The following is a 26,703-nucleotide window of genomic DNA, read 5'->3' on the forward strand; positions in this document are numbered from 1 at the left end:
TGTTGTCTGTGAATAATTACTGTCTCAAATTTGGGGGAGATTTAGTCCCTGTGTGCTAAAATGCCAGGGTGCTAAAATGCCAGTAGACACCTATCTGGCACTGCTGACATGCTGTGAGAATCAGAAGTGCTTAGGTTAAATTGCTCCTGGCCATGAGATAGGATTGCATCAGCATATGGGGGAGGGAGAAAATGAGTGGGTTACATGAGTTCTGCTGTGACCAGGTTTACCATTGTTTTTGCTTGAAATCACAAGTCACCGTAAACAGACATGGAGAACAACCAAGTCTGAACGCTGTTAATAGCCTGTAAACTACATTTGGTGTCCCAGGGAGAAAGAGAGAAGAAAAAGAGGAAGCTGAATGGAGGAGAAAAGGTTATACCAGCTGAAGCATGCTGGGGAACATAGCGTTGGCAAAGGCAGGAGTCTAAACTCAGATCATGCTGATGTATATTTATAATCACATATAAATGGAAATTCAGACCTTTATGGCTTCAGTATCCTGCTGTCATTTACTACTGTTACGTGAGCAATACTATATATGATTTGGATTTTAATAATCCTTCTCCGTCCAGAGCTTATTTTCTGATTGCAATTTTATTCTTGTTCCAGAAGTTTCTTTCTGTATTTCTTTAGGTTCAAAGTTCATTGAGTATTACTCTTTCATTTGTAGGTCAGCTTTTTATAGTTAGTCCATGCTGCTCAGTAGGCCACACAGCAACTTCCGTGCTGTGTGATTGCCCACGCCACCGGCCATCAGTGGCAGTCCAGACTTCACCAAGACTTCAAGCCCTGAAGCTGTTGCATAAAGAGAACATTGAGGAGGGGCAGTAGAATTAGGACCTACCTCTGTACTAACAAGAGATATAAGCTGAGTTGCAAGTTGCATATGCTATTTAATGGTGAAGCCTGAAAGCATGCCTTCCCATGCGGTTTGGGATGAGGTCCAGAACAAACTATACTAGGAGAGTAAATCTACAGGGTGTGTGCTTCATGTGGATGAGGAGTTGAATTTATTTGCTGGGATTTAAGAAGGACAGTGAAAGGAGTCAGCAGAAGAAAAGCATGTAGTGCTGGGTTTGGGGAGGTTGCGATATGCAATGGTCAGATGGGTAATTGGCAATGTAGAGGTTGTTATTAGAGAGGAAGTGTAATGAAGACCACCAGCCTTCCCTTACACTTCACACAGCAATCACCAGAAATTGGTATAGCTGCTGATCCATACCTGTCAGAAAGGTTTGTCAGCAGCCAAAAGATTTTCCATATTTTCCACTACGCCAATTTTTCAGAGCATTGTAATGTTCTTTTTTGTTGTTAGTGAAAATGTGATTATTTTTTTTTCAGATGCAATTGTTTGAATTGTCAATTTTATTAAAAAAAATAGTACTCCTTAAAATCAAAAATGAAAATACAGTTGCCTCACAGTTAACTTTGATGGATGTTAATAATATAATAGAATTCTAATAATTCTTGTAGAGCAGGCAGAGTTAACATTGTTCTTTTCTATAGATATTTGTAGTCATTTCAATGACTTATTATGCCTAACATTTTTTTCTTATGGCCAGATAGTATAATACAAATTTACTTAGGCAGCACAGTTTTGTAATGCATTATTGAATGTTTTAGCCCATTCTGCATATTTTTCCTATAAAGGGAAGGCACATGATTCTCAAATATTGTTTATGACATGCATCAGCAAGCTACTAAAAAGCAAAGAAGGGAGATGCTGTAGGACTTAATATGTCCATTTGATGACATTATAGTACTATTTAAGTAAGTGTTGATTTACAGTGCATATGGAACCATGTTACACCTTTAACTTTTTCCTGCACTGGAGTAATGAATACAGGGACTGAATCATCTGAGACATACCAGCTTATTCAGGATCGAGTGATTAAAAACAAACAAACAAGCAAAAACAAATGACAACAAAAGCCCCCATGCTGCTGTTTTTCTGAACTCTGATGGAAAATCAACACATTATTCAAAATATATTTATTTGTAACTTTTCCTTAATATTATTTCAGTTACAAAACCTTATAGCCTGCTAAGGCTTCATTACAGAAAAGAGGACGGCCTATATTTAAATGAGAAAAGTCCCCTGCCTAAAATAATAGAAAATATAGCTGATAGGCATCTCAAGAGATTCTGTCATCCATTTTCCCCTACAAACACATGGTCAGCTTCACCCAGATAATTTAGATAATAGAATCCTGGGGGAACTTTGTCATTCATCTATTTTCCTCACCATCTTGCCCCATTCAAAAGAAATGTCTTGATTTTATTCATGTATAATATCAGTTTTTGTTATTATTATTATTATTATTATTTTTATTTTTTTTGTGAAAGATGGAAGATCTGTTTCATGTGTTTTTAGAGAAATTATTTATCAAGTTCAGTTATGTTTACGTATGAGGACTGATTGACAAGAGGAATGCTCTTACAAAAAAAAAACAAACAAACAAACAAAAAAAAACAGAGACATAGATAGTATCCACCCTGGAAATTTTACAATGAAAACAGAAAGCAGACAAGGCATACATAATGTAGGGGAGAAGAGTGTACTGCATACATAGCACAGTACACTACACGTAGCTTGGAAATTCAGAGAGCAGAAAATAGAAAAGCGAGGAAATATAAAATGAAACAGGTGAAATGAAAATAAGAAATGGACAAAAAGGAAAGTAGGTAGGGTAAGATGGAGGTGCTGCGTAGGCAGTAGAATTTTAAACAAGACTGAAGCCAGTCAGGAAAGGACTGAATCAAATCAGAACTGCTGAAAAAAATGTAGACACTCTTTGAAAAGTAATTAGTGGGCGTGGTGCTATATAACATGCTGTATAACTTCTAAATCACAGAGAAGACTCTTCAAAGTAATGCCATTTCACAGGACTTCTAAATATGTTCTGATTGCCCATATTAGGAATATTTCTGTTGTGATGATACAGTTTGATTTCAGATAAATATATTTTAAGAAAAATTATAAAAGGAAGGAAATACTTTTTCAGGAAAAAAGTATTGCATTACTAGAAAATAGATAAGAGTTCTCACTCAAGTAGAGGAGCTGTTCAGAATGAAGCAACCATGTATATGATGTGAGTTAATTAACATTGTTCAAGTTGCCCTAACTTCAACACAGATTTATGTCAAAGTAAATAGAAACTAGTTTAGTCATCACTGAAAAATATGCATCAACGATAAGCCAGTACACAGTTAGGTAATTTGTATACCTTGGTTTTGTCTGTGTTATCTGGAACATTCTTAAAAAAAAACTTTAATATTCATTTCAGTGAATAATATTGCTTGGTTTCATAAATAATATATTCTTTATGAAATTAATTTTGTTTTCTTCATAAGACTCAGAATAAAAAACTGTTTCTGTTTGATTGCCAGTCAGTTAAATGAACTGTTCTCTGAGTGGGCTGAAGAACCAGCATGTACGATTGGGTCTTCACACTACTGTGACAAATGCACTGGAAAAAGTCACTGCAGTTATGAAGATTTTATTATTCATAAATGCATGCACATTTTAATTTGGCTTTGGAAATGCCTTTTCATTTTTTGAGAGTTCTAGACTTGTGTTCACCTTTTTATAATCACAGTTGTAACAGAGTGAACCTTAACATTTATGCAGTAGATTTTTTTCAGAACTCAAAAAGGTACACAATGAATGAAGGAGTGATAAACACATATTCACGAGGAATACAGTCTACAAGCATTTTAAAAATTGTGTTCAAGTATGAAATGTGCTGAAAGTGCACAGTGGGGTCCTCAATGCACAAATAGATCATTTGTATACATACTTATCAATGCTCATATAGCCAATGAATTGTGTAGTCAGAAAACATTTTGAGGATAGAGATGAGAATAAAGAGATACTGTAACGTTCTCAGCATTTGTCATTATCATGCCAATAAACCTGTACACCATGGCAAATAGGCATATAGGCAATAGGCAATTTGCAAATAGGAGTGATCGAATTACTGAATGGTTAGGAATTGCACACTAAGGAATGCAGACAGGAAGAGCAGATGGGGTGGATATGAAGCCAATTGTATTTAAGAACAGAGAGCAGTTAGAAAGATATCTTAGAAACTGTCTAACAACAATACAGAAATAAAGAGCAAAACTCATAACAAAATGTTAGGTCTGGCAACATCCTTGCCTATGAATGGAAAGAAGCAAAAGTGTGCAACATAATGCCATATGTTACTCAATGCTAACAGTTTGGGACCAGTGTGCATCACATGCCAGTGCCATGTTCCTCCAGCTAGTCACGTCTTCTTGTCATATATTTTGTGCCTTGGAGGAAGAATGTGGCACCTTACCTTTCCTTTCTAACATTGCTAGTAGCCTTTCTTCCATATGATTACTGTAGGAACCAGAAATAATGCATATGCATACAAATATAGTTTTCAAATTGAAAAGCAGAATTATTTTGATGCCCATGTGAAGGTAATCTGTGTGAAAAGAGAAGGATAAAAATATGTTTTTATTTACATCACTTACCTTTTTGGCAATAACCTGTATTTGTTTTGTTTTGTGTGTTTTTTAAAAGAAATCCTACTAGTGATCTTACAGTATCTTCTATGTCAACATATAGAACATATAGAACAAATTAAGCTAATGCCCGTTTCTCTTCTGCCTGGAGAAGTGAGAAGTTTCATGTGCCAAAGACAAGGCATTCTTAATGTTTCATTCAGGTCTCGATTCTTTATAACCAAATCAAAACCAGGCATATTCTTCAGTCTTTTTCTTGTCAGGAGGAACTAATTAAGTCTTTTTCCTTCACTGTTTTAATGAAACCAGCAGATCTGGGAGATCGGTCCTACTCTGTCAAACTTGGTTAAAATTAGCCAACGAGCTCAAAGTTAGAGTGATGGATCGAAGGACAAACAGACACTTGTATATCCCAGAGGTGAAAGAGAGAAATGCAAACATCTTCATCAAAGAAATCTTGTTTTCCTAGGAAATCAAGCTAAAAAGACTGTTCATTCAATGGCATAAGACACTATTCATCTCTGTGGAGATTTTTAAAATTTAATTTTGCGCAACATGAAGTCAATCATGCCACACAGTCCTTCAGTTTTGTGAAGTGAGGGCAATTAATTATTGAAGAAATTAGTGTGGCTTCTAGTTGCCATTACTAGTGAGATGCAGGCAGAAGCTATCCAGGAAGGGCAGAAGAAAGACTAGACACTACAGTCAAATCAGACACCACATCTAGAAAATGATGCAGTCTGTGTTATCCAAGAATCTCAGCTTTGTGATCCTATTAGCCTGTACTGGTTGTTACAGTGAACACCTGGCTGTAACCCAGCTTGTTTATCATTTAGAGCCATACATTTTCTTTGAAGAATATGATCTGACACGGGTAAGACGCAAAATGCTATATCTCTTTCAGAGTCCTTCAGTGAAAGTATATTCTGCTGGCTTTGAAAATGCTTTGGTAGAAAATGGCAAGGAAAATTTTAGTCTGGATACTGCAAATACTTTCCCGTGTTAGAACATTGAACTGAAGAATCCTGAGTGTATTCAGTGGGCATATTCTAATTTTCTGTTTTCCATACTCCTTTTATTCACCACAGTGAGGCAGGAGGGTGGTAAGACACAGACTCCACTCTGCATGACCTCGAGGTAATCTGGTCCATAGTCCTGTGTCTGTCTTCTGCCTTACATTTATTAAAACTGTTCAAATCAATTACCAGCTAGAAATTCAGGTGGGTGCAACAACTCCTGCTCATAGAAAAGTACACAAGGAGCTCTAAGGTAACAAACTGGCATTTTGATAACTTTAGGGCAGTGTGAACAACCACTGAAAGTCCTTGATGGAAATTCAAAAATTTCTGAGGGACGTTCTGAAGTAAGAGACTTAGAAAAAATGTAAGGACAGTATAACCTTGTGCTTAATCAGGGGCAAAAAGAACAGGATTAGAACAGGAAAAAGAAAAGGATTACTATTAGGGGCCAAGACTGTTTTATGTGACTAATATTAGTTCTAAAGTTGATCAGTGCAAATGTTTCAAACTAATGTCTAAAAATAAGTCTTAGTGTGGTAACCAGTAATGAACTAGTTAGTACTGTAGACAGATATGCAGACAGTAATTGACACATTTAGAAAGGCTTGGTTGATTTCCAACAAACAGAAAACAACAGTCTTGTTCAAAAGTCTGATCACAACAGTAGACACTTTGGGTAAATTAAAAAAAAAATGATCAAAAATCTGATGCGGGGTTGATAGAGAAAATAGAAAAATTAACAATTTGAAAATTAATGTCAAATGCAAAATCAGAGAATGGTACAGACATTTACAGAAATGAATCTTTCTTTAGTCTCGTATTTCTAAGCTATCTATTGAATACTGTTAGTAGACGGATAATTTTTCAATTAGGAATTTGGGATGAGACTCTTACTGTTAATGTGTTCATACATGGAAAACACTGCTAGCACTAGTGAGATGTTTTTTATTTTTTAATTATTTTTAAATAAGGTGTTTGGTTTACAAAAGCATTAAACTGAAGATGACATTTTCTTTTTAGCTTTTTTTTTTTTTTTTTTTTTCTATAGAGCTTTTTTCCTATGCAGTATGAAAGCAAACGAGGAGGATGAGGGAAATAAGAGGTGAGCTGAACCTAAGGCAGTAGGTTCAAACCTTCAAACAAACAAAATCACACAGGCAGAAAAACAACTTTCATGTATTTTCAAATTTTCCAAGTGCCTTTCTCCTTTGAGTTTCAACAAACATGGAAGTACCAAAACCTTGCACATATGGGTCATAATATTGAAAAAGATGCACTAGTTTCAGCTTGTGCACCTTCTGTGTCTTTCCTCTTCCAAAATGTTTCAGATTATCTATTTACTCTTTGCACCTTCAAATTGCAAAGCCCAGTGAACTGGAGGTGGCATGGCTGGAGCGAGTAAAGATGTGGATTATGTTCCCTAACTCCTTTGCACTCCCCTTTGGAGAGAGAATTTGATAACCAGAGCATTCAGGTGGATCTGCCTACCCTATCTCCTTACAGTCTTCCCAGAACATTGTGAGTCTGTGTAAATTAGAAGATAAACTGTGACATGGTAATGTTTTGCACAGAGGCAGACCCGTAACTTCATTTTATCTGTCCCCGTCCACTGTGTGTTTGTAGGCGTGAGGCATTTTACTCTCAGACTGGCAGTAATTTTTAGTAGCTCAGAGCTATGTCATCCTTCTCCACATCCTTAAGAGAAGTTTTTCTCCTCACCTTGGTTCTGAGGGCTGGCTCATGACTGTTCCCAGCATCTCCCTGTAGACCCCTACTCTTCTCTTTGATTACTAGTGCTGCCCCCTCCTTTGCAAGCTTTTTTGGTACCTCCAGAAGATTTTCCCAACCCCTGCAAGATCAATTGCTCCACGATAAAAGGAGATGAATCCCTTTTCCTCCAAAAGCTTCCACCTTCTTGCAACAACTTGCCTCCCTGCTTTCAACATTTCACTTTTATCCAAATAAGGTAGCAGGGTATGCTAAGAGCAAACAAAACCTTGGCCTTGCTTGTTGTGGTAACAAAGAATGAGCAGCCTCTTGGCTCAGGAGAAGGGCACTTGTGCCTGGCCTCGCTGCTGGTGAGCAAAGGACAAGGACGACTCTTCCTGGACAAAGCTATGTAATATTCAGGCCCCAGCCAGCTATAAGCTAACAGGTTTTCTTTTAAATGTCAGGCTCCAAAACAAGGAAAATAGCTAAGTCTTACAGCGCTAGAAATAATGAGAATGCTGTCAGGTGATCACTGCAAGAAATCACATTTGCTTTACCTTTTTTACAAAAACATTCAAGTTTAGTTTATGTGTAAATAGGGAAAAAAAGAAAAGTCCTTGACAACTGATTAGTACAAAATCACTTGTTCTTTCCTTTCTCACACTTTATTAAATATGACTTTTACTAGCAAAAGAATAGGAAACAATCAAGACATTGACAACTGATTGTTGCAAAGTGTTGCCATCTCAAAAAGAAAAGAAAAAAATAAATGTAATTACATGACTTTGTACCATATTCCTGATTTTATAGATCATGCAAATAAAATAGGACAATCTCCTTTTAAAGATACATTATTGCAGTGTCTTAGGAGTCATGAACTAGAAGTGCAAATTAAATGTACATTTCAAGAAACTGTGATCCAATCTGCGCTCCTTGCATAGCATTAGTGGTTGCCTCAATTAGTTTAAAAGTAAGCTTGGAGCTCTGCTAGATGGATACTACATTACCTAATTTTGTGTTAGATGTGTGCACTGAATGTTACTTGGAATTAATATGACAGAAGAAGAGAGAAGTAGAAAATATTTGTAGCAGAAATTTCAAGTATGTCTAGGTTCCATTTTCAGAAATTACTTGCACACAAGCAATATTCATAAAACTTTATATGTCTTATAGATAATGAGAAAAACAGTTAATAATTCTCCATTTTGAGGATAATTTCTAATTCAGCTCTGTTTTCATCCCAGATTATTCTTATAATTTCCTGTTACAGTTGGAAAATTTTTGAATAGATTAATGCAAGTGAAATCCTTTTGTTTTTCTGGATTACTCAGTATCTCAGTTCTGTCTGCTTTACATAATGATGTAAAAATGGTTTACAACTTCAGAGCTGTTACTAAATCACAGTAAGTAAACAATGTTGAATAAGAAATATGGGGAAAAAAATGGAATTTTAAGTATTTTTTATAGAGAGAAAATGGAAAAAGAAAAGCTGTGGCAATTTTTTATTGCAATGGTAAAGAATGACATTGAGAATACAAATATTGTATTATGAATACACTTCCTTTAAAAATTCTGGTCTGGAACACCAGGTCTTAAGTGTTTGGTAAAATTGGAGTTAAACAAATGCCAACAAATCAGAAAACACAACTACACCTAGATCACAGACATTTCTACATCAAAATATGGACTGTATCCTCAGAGTCCTTGGAAATGAAATGTTGCCATCTATTAAGGGTTCTTTGCAACCCTTAAAAAGACCTGTGGTCCTTCAAAGCACTTGTATCCTTGGATACCTTCCACTTTCTTTTCATTTGCTATATGCTGTTCTTCTGAACACCTCAAAGTATCTTATAAATAATTAATTAAGCTTTACAAAAAAAAATCTGTCTTGTATAGACAATATTGCAACCAATTTACCAGGGAGTGAAGTGAAACATAAAGAGTACACACTGTAGCTACTTTTCAAAGTGTCAGAACAAAGTAGAAGATGAAATTAGAAGTATAACCATGAGCACATGACAGCAAGTAACAGTTTTAGCTATCTTTTAGCAATCAGATAAAATATCACCACCACCCCCCAAAAAGGAAATAAATAAATAAATAAATAATAATAATAATAAACTTAAAAACATCTAAATCCATATTCTGATCTGTAAATTTACTCAAAAAAGTACATGGATATTTGAACATCTATTCATATTCTTAAATGCTGTAATGGTCTATCATGTTCATGTGTGAATGGGTTGATTGGAGCGCAACAGATATGCATTTGGGAATAAACGAAAGCTTTCTTTATTGTTTTTCTTATGTTTTGAATCTTAGTTTTCCAAAAAGAGTGTTAAAGTTGCAGCATAATATCTGGGTATAAGCAGTTGATATGACTAGTTTTGAAAAAAAAAAAAAAAGTCAAAACTTTTATTTCAAGTGTTTTACGAACTATCGCTTATGTTTGCATATTAAACAGTTTGAAAATAACTTGACCATTTCTCTCCACTTTCTTTCTTAATACTATTGGGCATCATTGACTGCTGTTTAATTATGAAAATATTTATAATGCTTACAGACAGTTCTGTAATTTTATTAACCGTATAATCATTATTCATAGGTGATGACACATACCTGTTTTTCTTGTTCTGATTAAATAATACTCCTTTGTGATTTTTTTTTTCATTTAAAGTTTATTTAGATAATGGGTCTACCCATTATCTAAAATATTTGAATTGTTTTCATTGAAGTATCTTAAAGAGTCCTTGAAAGAGGACTCTTGAAAACAAATGGCTAGGATGAACTTCACCTATTCAATGATTAACACATTACGTTCTGGATTTTTCTGAAATGAAAGTTTTTGATAAGATAGGCACCATGTTTGTTACTCTGATCTGGGATTTTTGTATTATTAATATAGTCCTATGCAGCACTCATGAAATTTCAGTCTAAAGCTAAACCACTGTTCTTTCTCCTAGATGTAAACTTTTGCTGCTACAGTAAAGGAGGGAACAAAATAGCACTTCATTGTACCACATCACGTAGTTTCTGGTCAAAGGTGTTAACATAGATGCAAACAGTATTCCACTTTGTAGTTTACCTAATATTCAGTGTTTCTAAGCCTCTGTGTTGCTCTTTTGCATAAACGCTTAGAGCATAAATGTTTCTGTACCATCTCCCACTTAGGATTTAGCTTTGTGTTTGTCCACCCTAAGAAAAAAGCTAAATGCTCTGAGTGCACAGTGAGGAGTGAGTTATGTGTGTCATTGCAAGAAGGAGCGAACAAACATTTTTTATCTCTTTCTGTGTCACACTTGTGAAAGGCAAATAAATAAAGTAAATCTTCAGTTATTGTATCACTACTCCAGTGTTTTTTTCAGCACTGTGAATGAAGTTCATGCTGTTAAGTTTTGTAAGTGCAGGGCTAATCCCTAAGAATTGATATTTTTTTCCTGTTGTTGTTGTTTTGCATTTTGTTTTGATTTGTTTGTTTTGGTGTGTTTTTGTTTGTTTGTTTTTGGTGTGTGTTTGCTTTAATCAATCTGTTCTTTGTAGGTTCTGAATGTTCTGAATAATGATGTCTAAGAGAAAAAAAATTACTATGTGTACAACCCCCCCCTCCACACACACACACATAGTACCATTAAACACTAGTATTTTGAACAGATAAAATAGGCCTGTTTCTATTAGAAAGCTCTTGATCTTCTTCTAATCATTATAGGCTTCCCTTTCTCTTCTGACAGGTCAAAAGACATCAGTCTTAGACTTGTCACAGGTGCTGGATTGCATATTGCTGTTTCTGGGCTTCAGGCCAGTGTAAATTTCAAAGTAGAGAGAAAAGTGAATGTTTTTCAGGCTGCTTGGGTGTTACGGTTCTTCTTTTGTTTGTTCTCTAATTTTATTAATTCTTGGCTGTTTGAGTAACATGACTATTATTGGTGGAGGAAATTCTGGGAGACTTCAGGTAAAATAGGTAAGCATTTATAATAAAATTCTGTTTATCTCTTGGCAGTGGTTTGTGAATCATTGATACCAATAGCCCATATTTAATGTATGAATATCTGTATGCACTGAGCTGATTCAGAAAAAAAAAAAAAATGTTTTAGTTGTTTGTTTCATTCGTTTCCTTTCTAACCTATGCCAATAGTCCTTAACTTGTTTTTATTTCCTCTGTGTGGTACCTAAAGATAAAGAGAAAATGCTGATGTTTTCTCTTTCCTCTGCCACCTGTATGATTCAAATGTGCTCTCTTCCACTAGTATTTAGCTTCTACACTAGGTGACATTTTTTTTTTTTAAATCTGATTTGACTTCATCAAATATTTTGAGTGAATAAATTAAAAAAAATAAATAAATTATTATTCCTTTTGTGTGTGTGTTTGTGCCTTTGTTATAGCAAGGTGAAATTTTGTTTCTCTCTTTTCTAGATTATTTTTATCAGAATATCTGACTTGCAGCCTAAATATCTTGTAATTGAAAAAATGTTTTTTTTTTGTTGTTGTTGTTATAACTAATTAAACAGTAGATATTTGAAAGCTGGAAATACACATCAGTGCGGTATTATTCTTGCTTTAGAGGAAGCTAGTTTTCACTAGAAAATTTTCAGGATTTGAAAATCTCATAAATACCATTCATTGAGTAGATTATTCTGTAAAACATGTACAACGTGTACTGTTATCTCCAAACATTCTATCCTTAGATTCAATTTGTGTCTAGATAACTCTAATCTATAACAGCTGGACAATGTAATAAAGGTTACTGCTGTCCTACTTTGGTCCAAACCAATAGTGCACTTTCTAAAACTTATTTTTTTTTTCAAAATATACCTGTACAACTTTTGTCATGTTTTGGTAAATAGAGGACTGTTTCAGTGACTTAAGTTGCATTTTTTTTACGCGCTGAGATGTTAAACAATGAACCCCATGAGACAGATTCTTTTTGTTAGACTTGTGTGTATATTTAAATTATTTTTTGTGACTATCAAAATTACATGTATGTCTGAACGTAAACATGATTTGGAATAAATAATGAACATAAACAGGATTTGGAATAATCATGATTTGGAATTGTTTTGCTGTAAATCTTGTCTTTGAAAAAATGAAATATTTGCTGAAAAGATGAAATATTTTGTGATCACATTTTTTTTCATCAGTTTTTGAACACTGCAAGCACAGGATACTGTATGTTCTCATTCCATATGGAGTCTAGCAATTTTAGGTAAAAAAAGGTGCCTAAAATTATGGAAATTGGACCAGCTTTGACCTAGAAGAAAATAAACCCTAAGTAAATTCTGATTTTTGATATTGTAATGATCTAAAATCCAAAATTCATTTTTTTTTTTGTTTCCTGTAAGGCAAAACTTTCATAACTTTCTTTTAATTTCACTTGTCAACTTAACCTTCCTGGCAAATAGGGAAGTTAGAATGTAAGATGAATGAAGAGTATTTTTTTTGCTAACTTTTGTTCATTTTATAATATCATTCTCAAAACACCTCTGCATTGTTTCTCTCACATAGATTTCTGATATGCTTATGGTAAGTATTTCAACAAGAGCAAAATATTTTTGGTTCATTTATTCAAGACACATATCAACTGCTCAATAGGTTTAATCCTAGCAGGTAGGACTGGCTTGAGGATCCTTACCTGTAGCTGTCTTTATACGTGAGTTATTCTCACTTCACACATCTATGTAAGGAAATCAGTGGCCTTTTTTCTCTGCTGAGACCAGCAGTTTCTGATGTTGAAATGGCCCTCATTGGAGTAGGGTGTTAGACAAATATCCTTATCCCCTATTCTTCCCTTTGAAAACTAAAGTAATTCACATTGAAATAAGACAGCGATAGAAGGGCAATTTGTCAGAGGCCAATTAAAACACAAACTTACTTTCATGTTGTTTTTCTGTATTTCTAGTATTTATCCATGTAGCTTGAATTTATATCACTTCATATTTTTCTCACAGTTTACATATAATTTGGCGTACATGTTGCCTGACTACAAAGGGGATACCTCTCTGGTTCCTTTGAGAGCTCAAAATCTAGTCATCTTTGATGTGGATATCTTTTGATTATATTGGAGAATTCCATTTTCTCCCTTGGGTTCATTCAAGGGAAAAAATTACCCAGTGCAAAAGATAATCAGCATTTGACTTCTAACTTAGAGTTTCAATACTATCCTGAGGCTTTAGCCACTCCTTAATGTTTTGGTTCTTCCACTTATAATATTTTATTTTAGAGAAATAAATAGTGTTTTGAGAACGTTAGGTCCCAGGTCACGTTCACTGTGCTGCGTAAAGGTGAGCTGAAATACTTGTTCTAACTCTCCAGCTGAGATACCCACTGGTGTAAAGAAAACTCCCAAGTGACATGAAAAACAGCAAAGCTTTTCTCAGGTTGTTTAAGGTAGGTGAAGAAGTTCATGACAAGAGCACCATAGCTTGCTGGTGGCTCCCAGTTAGCACACCTGTACTAAGGCTGCAGTGTGTCAATGAGGTGTAGACTTGGTGAGTGGCCAAAAGCTTGCTGTACTTTAATTTTTCATCCCTAGCCTCCCAGAACTGTACATACACATTGGAGTTCATTTTTTTTTTTTCTTTTTTCTTTTTTCTTTTTTTTTCTGGTTTTATTTATTAATGAGAGGCCTCTTTAAAGGAAATCCCAGAATTGTGATCCATAATTTCTCTTGATGTCCCTGGCAGTTAGAGGCATTTGTTGGAGCAGGCAGTTTTAGCCTGACTGCACACCGGGATTTGCTGGCTGGAAAAGAGCACTTCTCAAATGGTAGGGTCAGTGCTTAATTTGTACCTTATCCTTCTGTAAGCCTGAAGGATAGAAATAAGATGGAAGAAATCAGACAGAAATAGTGTTTTATATATAATTGTTAGTTTACTTAATTCCACATCCAATTCTTTGTGTGTGCATTTGCACACATATTCACAGGTATGCACAGGAGTGCATCGGTATTTGTTTCTTCCTGTAAGAAAGCCTACCAGCTCAGGCTAGTAACCCATTAGTACCCAATCCTCCATTGTGGTGGGAGTACCTGAAGGTCCATTGCATCTTCAAGCACATATGTACGTATGCCTGTATGTTTCCGTTTCTGCAGGACTGACTAGGGATAGGCAAGGAGAAGCTGCCTTAGCACATCCAAAGGCAACCTCATTCCCACTGCTTAGCAGCTATTGTCCTGCTGTGTTTGACCTCCTTGTTCTAAAGACTACATCTTGTTACCCTTTGCACTTCTTTGGCTAGGACTGTAATATTGCAGAGTTAGTCTCTCAGAAACTGGTCATTCCATGCTGAGCCATTCTTTGCCTTATTTAATAAGCTATGTTTTGCAATTAATATTTTTTTCCCTTTTACTTTTCTCAATTGACAAACAGCTCTTGAGAGAACACCTAATCTAGAGCCTCCGGTGGGGACTGCTTATCAAGTGCGAGCCTCCTGGCTGTGTAAAGGATTCACCTCTAAGTCCTTGTCTCAGAAGGAACCTCAACTCCTTTTATTCCTCTAAATTACCATAATTGTGTGTCTTGCACTTGTAACATTTTCATGTTAATGCTGTAATTTTCTCCTTTCTCTTTTTGGTTGAATTGGTTTCAAGGCCTTTTGAAGTGTTTCCTATTAAATAACCTGGGAGGATTTTTTTTTTTTATTTTATTTATTTTTTTTCCTTGAGGTACTAGTATTAGGTGATGGCTGAAGCATTTCTGGTGATAAATGTTTTTTGGTGTCACCTCTGAAATGCTGATAGTGGAAACTTGGTGTTTAAATGATCATTAAGAGTTAAGAATCTAAAGGAAAGACTTTCCAGTGTATAAAATTTGAAATAAGTCCATATCTTGTTAACACAATTAACACAATTTTGCTTTTCACTTTTATTAACTTTTCTGAGACCTTAATGAATTTATTTAGGGAATTTTATGAATAAATATTTAAGATTTGCATGAATCTTGGCTAGTAAAAATTATGTAAAGATGTTGAATTATGATCTGTTTAAAAAAAATAATAATGTCGTTTTCAGACGTGGCCCAAGTACAGCAGAAATACTTCCATTTAGTATCCAACTGCTTAGAGGGATTATTTAACTCAAATTCAGCAGTGCTAAAATCTCTCATCATAATTCATTATATAATAGGATTACCTTGAAAGAGAGCTAGATGGCACAGTTGGTCAATAGAGTAGGATACACTTGTAGAGGTCTAGGCTTAAATCTGACCCTGGGACACAAATGTACTATGGTTGCTGGTCTAAGTATAAATCCAAGTAGACGTTTGTTTGTATTCCATACACTTTGGCATTACTTCATGCAGCTGGCAGCCTGTTCAGCAAAGACCCAAAACTCAACTAGCAGTTTTGGACAGAGGTACATTGGCACAGCTGTTTGGAGAACCTGATTTAGCGTGTCTGAACTGTTCTTGGCTTTAACCAATGGAGGTAGTTTTTCACTTCCCTGACTGCTAAAATTTATCAAATTCAAAAAAAAAAATAATAAAAAAAAAAAAAAAAAAAAAAAAAAAAAGAAGAATAGTACCACTGGAATTCATCAGAGCTACTGTGTCTAGCTGTTATTCCTAATTATAATTGGGATAGAAAAACAGGCTTAAATAAAATTTAGTAATAACGCCCTGTATTGCAATATTCTAGTAGCCCAATTATCTCTCAAAATTAGGAAATATGAAAGAATAAAGTTCCAAAAACATCATTAACTTTGCAGCGTTTGGTGTTACAGGCCTGTTTTTTATTTCTTTATACACCTCTGCGAAGTAGTGGGAAATGCTCTGGAATGAAGATGGCAGCATTTCACACAGGTGTAAAGAAATGCGTAAGATGTAAGGAAATCTATGCTATTTTGTATTCTGTGAGAAGGGCAATGTATTAACTTACATATTTAAATAAGAAAAGAAGGGAAAAGCTTCTCTTTGGCTGGATGTTACAAAAAAGTCAGATTTTTGTTAGGGGAAGAATATGAAAAGCAAGTAGGTAGCACATTGCTTAGGGTGGCAGAAAGCCTGTTGTCACCTGGCAGTGTCTTTCACTGGCCTCTCTTTCTCGAGTGTAATTGATGTATAGCTGTGAGGACCTGGCTGCCTCTCTTTATTGTTTATTTCCAGCATTTCCAAAATCTGTCTTATTTTAAGACATTTGAACTGAAGGAATGACTGTGCACATTGATTTCAGGAGAATTGGTTCTGAGTTTTTAGGCTGCAATCTATAATTACAGCAATCAGTCAGGAAAGTCTATGTAACTGTATTAGACATAGTCTAATTATATTTTACTTATCTGCTGTTTCATTTAGTAGTTATTTCTGAATTGAATTGTGTATATTAAAACAAGGTACATCATCTAGAATAAAACAATCATATAAGCTAAGAGAACATTTATGAGAAATAATAACAATACCACATTTATTTTTCTGCTGAATGTAAAATGGTTTTACTTTTCCATGTTTCCATACAAATTAAATTTGCTATGTGGTAGCAGGATTTGTAAAACCAAATTTTTATTCTGACACTGTTTTTCATCTTCTATAGACTGATGTGTGAGCGCTATTTTTAGCAGATGTAGATTTAATGTTAAACTGACTCAAAATTTTTGTTTCTTTGTGTTATATGTTTGAATTTCTTGCCTTTAATTTTTAAGACAAAGGTTGTGTTGACATTTCCTACAGAGAAGAAATTGCAGTTTGCATGTCCTACCCAAAAGCAAAGGTAGCATATAATTGCAAAAGGAAGCAAAGCAAACTCAAGCTACATAGAAATCTTAAGTTCTTAATACTTTGGGAAATCAATTATTAGAACAGTTTGCTGAGTAAAACATTAAATCTTTCATCACTTCAGAGTTTTCAGGTATAATGGAGAAAAGGAATGGAGAAAAGGACTTAAGGAACTTAGGTATATATTTATTTGTTTTTAGAGTCTCTAAATACAAATAATAATGATAATAATCCTCAGAACCTCTCACAGCATAGACTAATAAATATTTATTGTGCTAGAGGAAGAGCCAAAAAATGAATGTTACCTTATGGTAAGAGCAGTTACCAAGGAGCATGAGAAAACTGGACACCAACCCCCCTGATCCATCAAGTCACAATGCAGAGCACTCCTTTGGTAAGGCCTGCCCAGTTGTTGAACTGTCTTGTTCTCTCCGTGACCATGAGGAGCCATGAGTCCTGCTTGGTACTTCCCAGCCACCCAGAAAGGAAAACACCCAAATGCTATTGACCTGTTCACAGTACTTTCTGCTGTCTGGTTTAGGAGGCTTTCTTCTAGTCTACTGGCATATGTGGCTGCTGTTCTGAAACGATCATTTGATGTCCATTGATGTGTAACCTAAATGCTGTGTCTAAGCCACTAATACTTGGAAACATAGATGTTAAGTACTTTAACATTTCCACCATGGACTTTTTCTAAAGTATTTGAGCAAGCTCAGGCAGGAGGCCTGTGTTTTCATAAAGTTTGTTGAGTAAGTTATGTGGGTGAGATGACAGAGCCTTTTATCTTAAAAACAAGCACTACAAATATTGAAATATATGGTGCATAATGATATATATGTCACTTGTATGGCATATTGCAGAGGAAAAATTAATATTATTTCTTTTTAAAATTTGAAAATACAAGTAATAACCTCTTGAGTATCATTAACTCTCACATATTCTGCAGTTTCAGCTACAGTTACACAGAAAACTCAAACTGCACAAATCAAATACTGTTAGATTTAAAATGTGGAGCAGAGTCTCTGTTGTTGAAAAAGACCTGTGTATTAATATTTCACATTGCTTTAAGTGCAAAATGTGAGCTAGTTCTGACAGCTCTTGTACCATTATTTCTAATGCTTCCTATAAGGTAAGTCATCCAAGAGTGTATTTCAGAATGTTATGCATTGTGTCTGATTTTATATTTATTCTATAACCTAATGCAGTGTATCCTGTAATGACCTTGGCTGCTATGAATAAAAAACTCATTATCTGTGCTTAGGTGCCATTCAAACATATTGATGCCCTAGGAAATCTAGAAATTCTCTAGTATCAGTGAGAGTAAATTTGTAAAGCAACATGTTGTCTAAGAAAGATGAAAATCAAATCATTGAAATGACTGTCACCACTGAAAAAGGAAACAATACAAAATCAAAGATTATTATTAAAATTATTATATTGTAGGGTGGAAATTAGAAAATTCTAATTAAAAAAAAATCTAAAAATTTCCAAACCTGATATTAATGGAATCAGATATATTCTTGCCATTAAGCTTCTTAGAACTAGAGCAAATACTTCAGGAAAAAATGTCTTCCCTAGCAATGCTCTTCTCTGTACCACTTCATAATGGAAAAAGATTCTGGAGAGAAATGGGACATCCACTGTTACTAAAGAGTGTACCGTACAAATTCACTGGGCAAAGTTAAATTCCCATTTCCAGCTGAAGATCTACAGTTTATTTTTTTAGAAGATAAAATATAATTTGAAAATGCTCTTAGATCTAGGTGACATGAGATATAAAGTAAAAATGAAAATGTTCCTGAAATCCTATAAATTAGTTCAGCTAATAGAAAAATACAAACACACCTGTTGCTCTCCTGTTAACATTATCTGTATATTTAGTACAGACATATGTATTTATTGCTGACCTTTGAGAGCTGGTTAACAAATCTTTGCATTTTCTTCGCCTCTTTACAGATCTTGTGTGTGTGAATTCCTGGCCTGATGGATGCTCCTGACCACTGCTGGGGGAAAAAACAAACAAACAAACAAACAAAAAGAACTGAAAACATAAAGATCTTTTTGGAAAATACAAGGTAAAAAACTTCATATAAAAAGCAGTATTGATGTTCTGTATTGATGTTCTAAATTTAAATCAACAGAAATCTAAAAAAATGAAACAGTTTGTAAAACAGCTTGCTTGTTACTCATACTACAAAGCAATGAAGCATAACTAGGTTTGTATTCTCTTTTCTTTACCTGAACACCTCATGTTACAGGCAATGTGAAGCTTTTGGAAGCAACAGAAATACTATTACTTTATGTAATGTAGAAAGTCTCACAGGGTGTCTGGAAAAGTACAAACACATGCAAAAATAGTAATCCTCAAAACTTCATGCATTTGATTTCAGATGAAAGCTCTAAAAGTAGAAAAAATTCAACTCCTTTCCCCTACTTGCACACTTTGTATTACTGTATGAAAATCTGTGAACATTTAGGCTTTGACTTAGAGCAACCCTACTTTTATGTGCTGCTATCTTTGAGATTTTGCTGGAATACACATTTATTATTTCCCAAGTGTTTGTGTTTCACATGTCTAATGTATATGCAACACAGGAACATTGGAAAAGTCACTATGTTCTATGTTAGAAAGTCATAAACAATTGGGGCTGCTTTTTTATTATTATTATTTATTGGGAAAAAAAGGATATATTTAATATTTTAGCTGGCATTTGGTATGTAGGAAATCCAGACATGGATCTGGTTATCTATATATTCCTTAGACCCAATACAATTCATGATGTATAAGCACTGTGAAGTATAAATTATTAAAAATGTTTCAAATACAAGTTTACAGTAACGGGAGTTATGCAGATTTTTAGAAAATGTAGCCCTTGACTATTATAAATTTAGTTTTACTGATTCTGAATGTTGAACCCTTGTGTTTTCTTGCAAAATAACATAAATATTAGCAGATCAGTGGCTTACATAGCACGTGGTTCATCTGGGAACATGGGAAAATAAGGAGATGATGTTGATCAGAGACTGCATGTCTGTGAGGTCTCTTCATGTGGCAGAGAGTATGTACTGCATTAGAGAATGCTAATAGACAGACCATGACATTCCCTCATCCCATTAAAACTGAAGGAGCATCAGGATTTGCCATCTGGCTCTCCATGTGCACCACTTTTGTCAAATTCACTCTTTTCCCTGTTTTTTCATCCTCCTTTTTTTCCTTGGTTTTGTTGCTACCACCACCAGCCCTTTATCCTTCCTCCCTTTGGAACAGAAATCTTCAATTTAGCTAGAGATGCTTTTCTCCCGTCTGCTTCTGCCTGCCCACAGATGCTAATAACAGCTCCTTCTTAGGCTGATGACTGGTCTCTATAGCAATCAGGCAGCAGAAGCACTCAGTACTGAAAAACGAGCAGATCTTGGTAGCAGCTTCACGATTTTTCATCTTCCATTTCTCTGCAGTAGTTACCACTTGTCTTCACCTCTGCAGAAGTCTGTAAATGTGCTGATACTCATGCGGTGGAATAGGCCAAGTAGTGGGAAACAGCTGTATGTGGATTAGTTACCTAAATGAGTAAACTGAATTAAAATTTACTTAATTTTACTACATTTTGTGAAAAAGCTTATGAAATATAAATAAATATTCTGCCACTGTTCAATATATCTAAAATGCCTAATGAAAATGATACGCATACAAAGATTGACTGCTTTCATGTTAATTGTAGATTACTGAAATGATGAATAAAATTCTTCCCTGTGTATTTTGGGTGAAAATCCAATAAATATTCTAATTCATAAGGGAACATATTCTCAGTCTGGTTGAAGATGGAAATATTTAATTTTCTATGCAAGAATGTCTATGTAATACCACAGAGAAAAGGTGAATGAGTAGTGTTTGTTTTTATTGCAAAGGCAAAATTTGGATACTGTATGCTCTGCAGGAAAATCAAATAAGATGTTCTGTCAGGAAGATAAAAAATAAATAGCATTAGTTCTCTAGGCTGATTCTAAGCTATCAAAAATATGTCCAGTCTAACATAGATGGCATTTAGTTACAGCACAGATTAATATTTGGCAATATTCTGCAGAGACTGAAAGGATGGCTTTTGTTTTACCAGACACTTGAAGACATGATATTCTAAATGTTTCCTTTGTTTGGCATCAAAAAGTATTATGATCATTTTGCTAAATAGCATGCAACCAAAACTGTCAGGGGATGTACTGTACTGACAGCCTTTGAGTTAGAAGATTAGATTTGAATGAACAAAACTTCAGGTAATTCTCTAGGTCTTTCAATCAAATATAGGACAGATGTGTTATAAATAGTGTTATACATAACATAGTAAGTGAATTTGAAGGTTTTCAATAAGGTCAGAGCAAAACCTATTCTGGGGGCAATTGGCAGGTGGCAGCAAGTAGAGTATAAGTTAAACCCCAAAGTAATTTTTCAAGGCAGAAACAACTGTGATTTAGATTTAGTACTGAATGGACAGTCTTTTTGAGGCAGTTGAATTAAAAAGCAGCAGCAAGTGTGAATTTTCGTAAACCAGAGAGAAAGTCGCTTTGATTGTTTCTTCACAGTGCCTTCATTGGTCTGGTCAATGGGTGCCAGAAAAGGAGATACTGTCCTTTATGAATTGATATTCACTATATTGGCATGACACACTTGTGGGGACCCCTGTGTAAAGGTACCAGAATAATTTATTCCTCATCATTTTGGGAATAACTTTATCTATTTGACAAGGACTTGTGCAGATTGTTTGCATCTCTTCTGGGAGACTTGTTTGCTGTGGAGAAGTTCATTTGGTGCAGTGGTGATCAGGTGTAAGAGAGATACTGAGCGAAGCAGACTTCTGTCAGACTCTGGGGTATGAGAGATTAATAAACAAGGCAGGTTTTGCTATATTATTTTCACCAACTTAGGTAAAGCAAGGTGACTTTTCAACGTAGACAAGAACTCCAAGTATTCTGGCTGTGCAGCTGATAGCTCAGTGGTGTCTTCCTCCTGGCTAGCTCAACCCTGTGCATATTCTCAGCACTGACTCCAAGTCAGCAAAGAGTTGGAGGACGTGAGAAATAGACTGTCTGTACTCTTAAGTTTAAAAGCATATGACTAAAGTGTCTGTTGAATGAAGGCTTACCTGACAGCACCGAGCCTGGTACAGAAAGTTACCTGACTTTGCAAACAAATGCAGAATGGTAGTGTTGTATAAGCTGCATGAAATGCAACATCAGCAAAACAATGGAAGAAATGGTTCTTGAAAATACCAGCAGGGCATGAATGAGAGAGAATATGCAGTTGGAAGGAAAATATTAAGTCAGACAAATTGTGCATGAGAATCTTAGCATTCATTTAACGAGAAAGTAACTTTCTGGTTGATAAGAATGAAAAGAATATCTTGACAACATGAACAGATTATGACTGATGCACTTTGTTAAGAAGTAAAGTCTGAAACCACAACCTTTTTATATTAGTAAATCATTCATTTTCATGCTGTGCACATCTCAATACCAAATGGTTGCACCTAAAAATGTACGTCATTCTTTTATTCTAACTAAATGACAGCTAGAAGTGAAGAAAGGACTGATTATAATACAAAGGATCTTTTCTGTCTTCAGGGAGTATCTTTTTTGCGACACACAGGAAATACCAGAAGAAGATCTGTGAAAGAAAGATGACTGATTTTCTTCTGTAATTAGGGAAAAGCCAGGCACCAGCTTCTCAATAGAACAAAACTTGGTGTTCTGTTCTGATAAACCCAGGGAAGCAAAGGAATGAAGAGGAAAGCTAACGTTCCAGTATTCTAAGTTAAATCTTTCAGGACATACCAATGATACTACTTTTGACATATATATGCATAAATTCTACTGACTAGAGCTGCGGTTTGGTTTTCAAAGTCAGCAGAGTTGGAAGAACATCCTTAATATTTTTTCATTCCATGCCTCATGATAGATATTCAGTAATATTTCTTTTGGAAAATACTCTTATCTCCCTTTATAATACCTGTTGTTTACAAGCTATTAAAAGATCTATTGAAAATTTCTCTTGTGTGTCTATGATCCAAAGCTACAGTTAACTGTAGATAATTTATTTAGCTGTACACTTGCACAGACAGTCCAAAATATGGAGTTACAGGCAGGTTGTTGAATTATTAATCTCTTTTTGCTTTTTCCATAGAAGCAATGTCAGTCAATTTTAATAAACCATCTCTGGATAGCCATCTTTAGAAGCTTAAGAGTAGAACCAGAAAGTTTATAACATGCAGAACTTTGTTTTCCACCATGATCTTCTAACTTTAATTATAATTATATTTAATAATATTTAGCATAGCTTGTGGCTCTCAAACTTACTTGTTTTGATCTCCGCTATTGTTTTTCTACTTTGAAATAGAAGTATAAACCAGAGAACATATCTCAGACTTTGGGATCTAACGTTTTACGCTCTAAAGCTGATTTTGTAAGACTGCCAGAAGGATTAGTTGTTGCTGTTCAATATACACTATTTCTGAATATGCAAAATTATTTTTTAATATCTTCCAGTAATACATTATATCTGAAAAAATATATATCTCAGATAAAAAATCTTAAATTGTTCACTTTGTCAGTAAGCATTCCTGAATTGTAAATCAGTGATAACAGAAAATTCCAGTCTTCTCACTTTTCTCTAATCAGTATTAAAGTTTGTTTTTATTATGTGTTCACCTCTTTTTCTCTTCTTGAAAGTGATGAAGTGCATCTCAGTATATTCTAGAGAGACATTGCCTCTTCATATTCTCCTCTCACCTTTGTGTGACATCCTTGTGCTTCAAGTTTTCTTTGCACCTCTTTGTTAGTACTTTCAAAGCTTTTGACTGTTGAGTTGGGCAACTTGGTACTTCTACCTTGGGGAATAGCACATGGGTTTTACAATAGAGTTATAATAACTCATCTTTTCTCAGTTCAAAAGCCCACCTGAAGAGAAATCCATTTGGGTCAGTCTGAAGACAATATTTTTCAGGATTTTTTAAATTCCTTCTGGATGTTTAAGGGAAGTGTAAAATTACATGCATGAGATACATGCATTACGTGCATTTAGGAGACTCTCACAAAGTCCATCTAGTGTTGGAACTGATTTTTGTATTCTACCATCTAATTACATGATTGAAGCACTCTCCTGGAAGGTGGCACAGCTGTTCCATCCAGTTTTTGCTGTAGTATATTCTTAAGCATTTTATACAAAATAAAATTTCTTCAAGGGATGGCCTGCTATCTCAAACATTTAGGGCATCTTTTGAATAAGTAAAAGATTACTTGTGTACCATAATTTTGAAGAAAGCCGAAGAAGAGCAAGACTAGAACTCACATGAGTATCCTAGCCACAGCACTCATGTACAGTGAGGGACAGAAAAACAAACATGAAGGAGATGCAAGTGAGAGAAGGTTGCCACCTAAATTTTGCCTCATTACTTCAAAATTTGAATTTTTTCTTCAAAAAAAAATAAAATAAACCTAACATTTGTTTTCTGCTGAAAATACTTGAATTTGGCATAGTTTTGCTAAAGCATTTTTCAACAAAAATTATTAACCAAAGTATGTTTCATCAATCTAGTCTGGATTACTGTAAATTGCCTAATTTGTTAATATGTGTTTATTACTATATAAATATGCTCAAAAAGAAGCTAGGGCTTTCTCAGATGTTTAACACAAGTTGTATATTTTATCAATATTTCATAATAAAATAAATCAAGTGTCCATACAGGTGTACAGGGGAGATAACTGCATATCCTCTTGCTTTGTCACACTCAGATGGCAAATATTGTATGCCATAAAAATGCTCTTGTACATCTGCAATATTTTCTTTATAACAAGAAGATAAATGAATGGTTTTGAGTATAGTTGAAAGAACAAGTGTGTTGTAGTATTGCTTTATGATCTGTCCTCTATGTAATACACTCTTGACCTTTCAAGGAACTGCTTTCTTCTTTCAAATGTAGTTTCTTTTTTATGAGTCTAGATATCTATGGGTCAGGGAGGAGAGCAGTGGAGTATTGTAGTAAATTGACCAGTATACAATAATGCCACTGTCCCCACAATTGAATCAGAGTTGTGCAACGTATTCCCTGTACTAAAATAGCTGAAGAAGACTTGGTTATGATTCAGGTGGCAGAGATGTGTATTTCCACAGCTGTATTGTTCCAAGGTTAAATTCTAGCTGCTCTTTTTCCAAGTGTACGTCGTGATAACAATAAATATTAAAGCACACAAATGACCACACAATGACCAAATTTATCACTGTACTTTTTTCTGCTATTTGTAAAGCCAACAGATTCTTTTCATTCTTTTTCACTATCTTTAATTTGTGATGATTTGCTTGACTCTTGTTCATATATACCAAGTTATTCATATTTAACTTCTAATATGGGACTGTCATTCTGTGTGGAAAGACTCCACTAGCGCACACACACACACACACACACAAAGAAAAAAAAAAAAACACTGAATCTTCTGCCTGAGTGTACCTCTCTTCTTAAAACCATTTCCATGAGAATGCAAAAAGATCAAAATACAAGACTATTTTAGTAGATTTTGTCAATGTTTTCTTCTCTTGTTTGCTTAGAAAAGTGAAAGTTTTGCAATGGAAATGTGAGATGATAGAGGTGGCAATGACTTCTACTGAAATAACACGGTCTTCAGAAAGAAAGGGTGGCATTACTTTGGTAGTCTTTGGAAACTTCTGCTACCTAGGGTTCTGTTGGTTCATTGCCATATTAGTATTGACATCAGTGTTTTATTTGTCATTCTGTAGAGTTTTCTAAACGGTAATCTGGAAAAAAGTCTCAAAGGAGTTTATCCTTGGATTTATGAGCTGAGAATTAGAGGGAATTTTGGATTAATATTAGAGGAAACAGTTATTCTGGCTAGGAAAATACAGCTGTTGCATTTGAAGGCTTCCGTTTTTCTTTTCTTTATTCAGCAGCATTGGAAGATAGGTCTTGTTTCTGATGTTGAATTACTCTAACTGATGGAAGCTAATTTCCTTTAAGTAAACATTAGAAAAGGTGGTCTGATAAGCATTTATTATTTTCCTTGAGTGCTAAGCATGATTTATATATGATTTTATTATTATTATTATTACTTTTTATCTGGTAGCTTGTTGCCCTTAAGTTGTGTAAAGTTGCAAATGAGAATATTGATTGTGATATTGATCAGCTCAGTGATGGTGCTGAGACATCACTATATTAATTAGAAGGTCCTAAACTTAGTTAATAACCTTTCATTTCTTCCTCTTGTTATACTACTTTCTCAGAGCTGTATGCTATACATGAATAAAAGTATATTGTGCTTAGTGGTATCCATGTCTGGGCATAAACGCTAAGGACAAATGAAAGAATGCAAGTCCTCATCCATTTAAGTGAGGAGTTGTGTTTTTTTGTTTGTTTGTTTTCCCTCCATAAATTTCAAATGCAGTTTTCTTTGTAAAAAATGAAATATATAGAAACAGAGAAAGAATGAGAAGAGAAAGTCATATTACACTAAGTCTTTAATTTTTACAAATTAATTGTTTTGGTTTTTATATCTATTGCATTCAAATACTTAGTCCTTACGGGTCTCTAATGCTTGGGCAGTACTAGCAAAGAAGGCCGCTGGTTAGCTGGTAGATAATGCCAACAAAAAGAAGGGAAGGGAAGGGAAGAGAAGAGAAGAGGAAAAGGAAAAGGAAAAAAATAAAAGACAAAAGGGAAGGAAAGGAAAGGAAGGGAAAGGAAAGGAAAGGAAAGGAAAGGAAAGGAAAGGAAAGGAAAGG

The 26,703-nt window shown here is 34.7% G+C and overlaps 1 long non-coding RNA gene across 2 annotated transcripts in view; it reads left to right on the plus strand.

Annotated features, from left to right (window-relative positions):
• LOC118160546 overlaps positions 1–26,703 on the plus strand; it is a 165,034-nt gene that overhangs the window by 134,906 nt on the left and 3,425 nt on the right. Inside the window, exon 4 of one of the 2 annotated variants that reach the window (XR_004747559.1) lies at positions 14,592–15,067. The exons of the other annotated variant lie outside the window; for it this stretch is intronic. This is a non-coding gene — a long non-coding RNA (uncharacterized LOC118160546). Of the gene's footprint in view, positions 1–14,591; positions 15,068–26,703 lie in introns of those variants that run through there. 2 annotated transcript variants of the gene reach the window in all.

The sequence above is a fragment of the Oxyura jamaicensis genome, chromosome 1 (genome assembly GCF_011077185.1).
Source record: "Oxyura jamaicensis isolate SHBP4307 breed ruddy duck chromosome 1, BPBGC_Ojam_1.0, whole genome shotgun sequence".
Taxonomy (NCBI): Eukaryota; Metazoa; Chordata; class Aves; order Anseriformes; family Anatidae; genus Oxyura; species Oxyura jamaicensis.